Raw genomic sequence first — 7,200 nt, 5'->3', positions numbered from 1 at the left:
CTAGGACCAATTAACAGCAACACACACACACACACACACACACACACTGAGAGGCGACTGCAGCACCCAGCTGGGGCAGATTAGTGGCCCTCCAACCTCTTATTGTGTTGCCGTGATGATCAGGGGGTTAAAGTTGACACCCACACACGAGAGACTGAAGCCCCTCTTACAGTGGGAATGTTGCACTGTTATTCCACCTCTGTATAAAACATACAAACAGGAAAATTGGGTTGCATTGTTCTACCTTCAGGCCGGCAGCTGAAGCAGTGACAGAGCCTGATCGTCTCCTGTGTGGGACGGGTGAGATGGCAGGATGGGACACACAGTCGTCACACTAAACGCACCATGTCTCTTTTGCTTCTGGAGCGACAGCATGCTCCCTAAAATAACACACTGCCGCCCAGTGTGCATCACACAGCGTTGTTTGGTTCCAGTGTTGTCAAAAGTACCCAAAGGTCACACTTGAGTTAAAGTAAAGATATTAAAGTACATTATACATATATTTACATGATGTACATGTTTACTATGCATACTAGAGGTCCAGTAGGTCAGATTTTCTGCATTTTTCTGATTATTGGAATCAGTGTGTTCGTTCTTTTATCCGACTGCTGACAAAATAAATTAATCAAAAATGCACAACTAGTAACTAAAATTATCAAATAAACATAGTGAGTAAAGAAGTATAAAGGAAACAGCAGAAAATGGTAAAACTCAAGTACAGTACTTGTGTAAATTACTTAGTTATATTCCACCATTAATCAGTATAAAAAAGCTAAAGTGGCATATGATGGATCTTCTTTTTGGCAGTATTGCAGGATATCTGTGTATTAGGGGCTACAGAGTGAAGAAAACCTCCTTCACTGTCTCTGTTGTCTCGGTGGAGGAGCCAGGAGTTACTCGAAGTGGCTGCTAGCTGGTTAAACACAAACGCTGCTCATCTGAGAAAGAATGAACATACTGCAGCAACTCTACAATTATTTCACATCAACAATGAGGAGATCGCTGTGAATGGAATTTCAATGTGTGTAATTTGGTGGTTTAGCAGTGACGTCCACAGCGTCTCAGCGCCAAACTTCATATTTCATATTTAATGTGTTGTAATATTTGAGTTTCTGCAGAGAACTTCGGTTCCCTACGCTTCCTCAGGGAGGTCAGAGGTCAGTCACCGCTGCTGGAGCTGGAGGCTCAGCTGAGCAGGTCGAACCAGTCCTCAACATCCAGGCTGCTGATGTCCTGAATCACCACACACACATAACACATCCTGTCTTCAGCACTGTTGTGTGCGGTGCAGCAGCGTGTCTTTTCCACTGAAAACAGAGAGAAACAAGGCCGGCCTGTGGAGACAGATCGCCGGTGGACACAGCCTCGTATGGTTTTGGCGCGTGCCGGTGACTTTAATGTGCCAAGTTGTTATGGATGTATCCATCCTGTCTGTTCATCCGTCAGACTGTTTTTCTACCTTCCCAAAACCCCAAAATGGACGTGGTCTGAGGAGGGGGATGATGAAGAGGAGGAGGAGGAGGGTGGAGGGACGAAAAAAGCAGGGGGAAGGATTGAAGGCCAGAGGTGGGGGAGGGCGGGGGAGGCGGCTGCTGCCAGGGGATGAATGAGTGCTACTATGTCTGCTGGCTCCGGACTCTGTGTGTGTGTGTGTGTGTGTGTGTGTGTGTGTGTGTGTGTGTGTGTGTGTGTGTGTGTGTGTGTGTGTGGCTAAACAGGGCTCCTTGAGGAGAGCCTGACAGCCTCTCACGCTCAGGTAGACAAGCTCCACTTATTTTCACAGCGCAGGCTGAAAACACGCACCGCTCAGTTTGGGCCTCTGCAGGCACCGTAGAGAGGAATCAGCGATGAATCTTTTAAGCGCTGCAGCACTTCCTAAACAACTGAAGTAGCCAGAGACTTTAAAAAAACAATGAAACTCAAACAAAAAACATGGAATGGTTCCACACAGCTTGTTCGGTGCAATCCAAGGAAATGAACAAGAAAAGAGATACAGACTTACACTGGTTCAACAACGCAGAAGGCTTCTTTAAAAGTCACGTTGTTCTTCTAAAGCGTGAGTTGAAGCTTCTGTCATTGATGTGACAGCGAAACACTATTAGCAATAAGAAATATAAAGCAACACATGCTACAGGAGACTCATTCCTAATTATACTCTGTTTAAATATAACAATCGACTGTCATACAGAATATATGATCTGCAAACCCCTGAAGCAACCAAAGTCAGTCTAACCCGCGCAGCTCTCACGGCAGAACACTGACATAAGTACATGTAGAAACAAACTTCAGCTATGAGTGTTTTGGGAATATAAATATTTAAGATAAATGTCAAGAGGTCACTATTCAGCATATCGGTTGCTAACACGGAGGTTGTTGGCGCTATTGTAGCCGCTTATAATCGAAGACCTGTCTAATAAAAGATGAAGACACGGAGGTGAAAGATGAGGAGAAAGTGCACTACATGGGTGAGATCCTGGATCCTACAGCGACAGGCTGAAAGGACTTTCCCTTTCTTTTTCTGTTTCTCTTCTCGTGCACTGATTCTTTTAGCTGAACAGCCAATCAGAGTGATTTCTCTCACCGATGGGCAACCGCAATAACTGAGGCCACAGACCCTCACGCTCACCCGACATTGACCGACGGCTGCTTAAAGACCCGAAAATCCACCTTTTCTCAACAAACACTGCTGAGTTAACAGGCAGCAGAGCAGGATCAGTTAGCCCCCGAGCCTCCTGACGCTGTTTTTGAATAGTCATTTGTGCCTGGAGTGATCTTTATTGTCACCTCGCTCCTCCACCCCTCCAGACCCCACCCCACCGGCAGCGTTAACTATCTGAGTCATAAATCATATTCCTCACCCCCCCGGCTCAAAATATTTGCATGTTAACAATGAAACCCCCCCATTAAAAAAAAAAAGGTGTCCTTAAAACAAGACTTAAAAACAAGGCTTTCTTTACAAACTGTCTCTGTTGCCTCTCTGGAACTTTGTTTTTGGAAGTGAAGGAATGTCCGAGCCTTAAATACTTCTCCCGTCTCCTCTCCGTCTCTTTTCTTTCTTTCTTTCTTTCTCTCATCTCTCCATTTCTGTCTCCCTCTGTATCCCCTCTCTCCTCCCCCTCCTCCCCCTCCACTCTCGCTCCCTCCTGTCAAAATAAACACATTGAGAGCTGCCCTTCTTTTCATTCAGACGCTCCGAGCCGACGGCCTCATTTAGGGCCCTGCTGTCCTCCTGTGTGTGTGTGTGTGTGTCCTGTGTCCCCTCAAATTGTGTGTGTGTGTGTCTCTCAAGTATTTATAACACACATTGAAAAGCAGCTTTTTTTTTTACTCCTCCTCCTCCTCGTCCTCCTCGTCCTCCTCCTCCCGCCCCGGCGTGGTATCTGACATAACCGGCGCTGGGTTTCTCTGAGCGTCCCTGCGTTCCTGGCAGATAGAGGGGCCGCCGACCGCCGCTGGGGGAACTTTCCTGGCTCGGGGAAGCCGTGGCACAATCACACCTTTCATGGGCCGGAGTGAACGCCGCCCGTCCAGCGGCTCCTAGGCCACGGCACGGGGAATTTCACTCCCTCCCTGGACCCTCTCTCCATTTATGTTTCTGTCTCTAACTTGTGCTCTGAGCCACTGACAGTACCCTCACCAGACGCCTGCACGCTTTAATGTTTTCAAATGTCCATTGATTTTAGCTCTGCATTCTTGTTTTTGTTGCTTCACCTTGTTGTTTATTGGTGAGAGTAATTTGGATTTTTAAGCAACTTTTTTGGCATTTTTGCCTTTAACTTGAACGTACACGTTGAGTTGTACATACAAATCACTAGTGAATCACAAGCCATCACGTGGCCTGTGTGGACAGCTGTATCCGTTAAACTCACACATGTTAGCATGAGACGCATTCAACACATCCTCATACCTCAACAACTGAATAAGTTGATTGCCAGTGACTTCTACAACGACATATCTATATCACCAATCCCACCGGACCTTCACTGATATGTATCTTGTCTGTCCAATTTACGTCTAACCTTTCGTCAAGTCCCTCCTCCTCCTCATCGTACATAAAGTAGAAGAGGTCGTTCATTGTGTTATCACTGAATAAAAACACCGTACATGTAATTAAATTGTTTTTGCGAAATTAAATATGATCTAATGTCCGTCTGTGTCATGTCCTCTCCAGCCTGCAGTTCCTTCTCACACTCCTTCTCCACCCTGTTTTTCTTCCTTCATCTCTCCCTGCAACTTTCCTCCCCCCTCGTCTCCCTCCAGATCTCTCTCCCCTCTGAAGCCACCTTGGGGTTTACAAAGCTACCTTTTTGCAGGTTTAAATTTAGCATCACCTTCTTTTGGGCCACGACTCTCCTGGAGAGAGAGAGAGAGAGAGAGAGAGAGAGAGAGAGAGAGAGAGAGAGCTTCTCTAAACGTCCCTGTAAATTGGCAGGTTTTGTGAAAACCAATTTGGAAAGGCTCAGTTTGGAAGCATGAGGGGGCCGGTTGTGATGTTGCGCTGTGCGCTTCCCGTAAACGCGCTGAGTAGCTTTATTCAAAGAGCTGCGGTAAAAAGGCCAAATAAAGATCAAATCAACACGGAGGAAGCTCGCAGGGAGGGTAGGGTTTCTGTGCAGCGGTGGGGGCAACCTGGGACATGGAAAATTAATAAAATCAGGAGGAGCAGAGAAGTCATCAGACACAGATCGCAGAATAAGTTGCTTCATAAGAAATGCAAAATGAAGTTAATGTACAGAGTAAATAACACAACTAAAAAACACAGGACTCGGGTAAATAACAGCATGAGTCATTCATTTAAACGTGTGTGTAATTTTTTGTTTGAATCACGCAGGCAGCAAGCTCATGTGCCAAATGATAAAAAGCTGATGTTTAGCAGGTTTAATATTTACCGTGTTCACCCTCTTAGTTAAGCCTGTTAGCATGCTAATCTTTGATAATTGCTACATTACACAAAGTGAATCATTGACCTGCTGGCTGAGGTGGGACCGAATCATTGTTTTGCAAGTCATAGGAAAGACTCAAGTCATTGCAACAAAGGAGCATGTAAGTATTTCATTAAAGGAAAATAAGAGAAAAGAGAAAGTTTTCCATTTGAGACAACCTCAGTGGCCATTCGAGTGTAGATTTCACATTATGTGTCTCAAACTCTGCAACAAACATTCATTCACAAGGAAATCTAGCTGCATTTTGCTCTTGGCGAGCGTTAATTTCGGACCCACACCGTTAGTTGATCCAGGAAATGAAGGTAAATAATTGATGCCTGGAAAGAAAAAGACACTGCAGGGTGATCTACATTTTACCACTGATATTGAAATGATTTCAGTACTTATGCCACCACTGATAAAATGTGCAGACTTTGTTTCAGGTGGAGCCATGAAAAAGTGTTACTGAGCCACAGGATAAAGACACACACACACACACGCACACACACGCACACACACACACACACACACACACAACCCCTGACATGGATCAGGAGAGGGGTGGGACCAGCCCTGCAGAGCACTCTTGCATCCTGGTGTCACGTCAGCCTTTTTAATTCCTTCCAGGAACCTGTGAGGATTTTCACCGTGCTAACAATGTGTACTCATGCATGACTCACACACACACACACACACTCACATCACTCTTTCTCCCCATTCCCGTCTCTTCCTCTTTCTCTACAACTCTCAGTTTCTTTATCTGTACTAAATAGCTGTGAGTGTGTGTGCTTGGTTTTATGTGGATCTGCACGCTTCGATGAGTGTGTATCTATGCACGGATGCAAGTCTTGATCTTGCACCCACATCTCTTTAGCATGGTCTGTTGCCTTTCAGTTCCCCAACACACTTATCCAAACTGAGCCGCAGTGACTCCGCTCTCTGTCCAGACTCCATCATCTCAGGCAATCAAGTGCAGTCAATGTTTCTTTCATAAAAGGCTGCATTTCGCCTCATCGTAATTTCTCCTCAACCTCAGTTTGGCCAGAAGCCCCTGTATCTATAGGCTCATTCAGGACAGGGCACGCAGTCGCTGAGCGTATCGCTGTCGCCAAGCTAAGACCAGAAAATGTGAGCTTTTCAGGGATGAAGAAAAGAATGCTGTTCCACTCCTGGATATAGATACTATATGTTTTTAAAAATCACATGTGAAGGTTCTGAGAGGGTTCGAAAGTCAGTATATCCACACTGAAAACATGGATCACCATCAGTTTTATCCCATCGGACAGAAATCCAGCTTTTAACTGACTCACCCACACAGAGACAGTGTCACAGAGCCAGACTATATTAATTATATGCAATATATGCCAGTCTTCATAGTATATAGTTTTGCAGTTACTCTATAAGAAATCATAATGTGTTATATACTTTCACCGTTTGGTTTATACATCCAATTCAAAGACAAATCGAAGGCTTTGTTCTATGTTTTAGAAGGGTTTTTATATTTACCATCATTTACAAATAATCTGTAACATTACATAACTCCATTTGAATTAATTGTGAAAGTGACTTTTGTATTTCGGACTCTGCCCGTCAATGAGACCAGCTAAGGAAGAATTTCCTGCCAATTTCAACTTCAACATCTTCAATCAAAGTCAACACGTTTTAAAACCCGAGACAATAAGAGAAGCTGAGCGTTCAGACGTTCGATGAAACCAGTTGTTTAACAGCGTCGTGCAGAGCAGCGAGTGAGACGCTGGTTAAGAGCAAACAGAGCCGCACTGGGACAGAACTGGTCAGACTGGTTTTAAGGGATAGACTCGAAGGTTAAAGGATATGTGGGAGTCGTTCCCATCGATCAAAAATTTTCCATCCATGAGGTTTTGTTTCTCTTGTGGCCATCATCCAGAAAGGTGCAGGCAGCAGGCGGATTGACAGAAATCAACACTTGAGCGGATTAAAACCTTTAAAATGTGCTGAACAAATGCACTAACATAATAATGTACTGTGTGTTTTTGAAGCTAAAAGTTAGCGGGGGAGATGCACTAAGATGAAGAACTCAGGACAAAGTGTAAAACTCCTGAAAGCATGTTGAGAGAATCAAGCGGAGGCTGTCCAGACCACCAGTCTGTGTTCATTCACACATTAACAGACTTGGCCTGTGTGTGAGTTAGTGCTGACAGGAGAACTATAATAATCATCATCCTCTAACCTTTACATGAAGAGACAACAGAAACGACGAGGAGCAGTTTGTAAATTACCTTTTGAAATGAACCATTTA

The sequence above is a fragment of the Pagrus major genome, chromosome 2 (assembly GCF_040436345.1).
Source record: "Pagrus major chromosome 2, Pma_NU_1.0".
NCBI lineage: Eukaryota > Metazoa > Chordata > Actinopteri > Spariformes > Sparidae > Pagrus > Pagrus major.
This window is presented reverse-complemented; position numbering follows the sequence as displayed.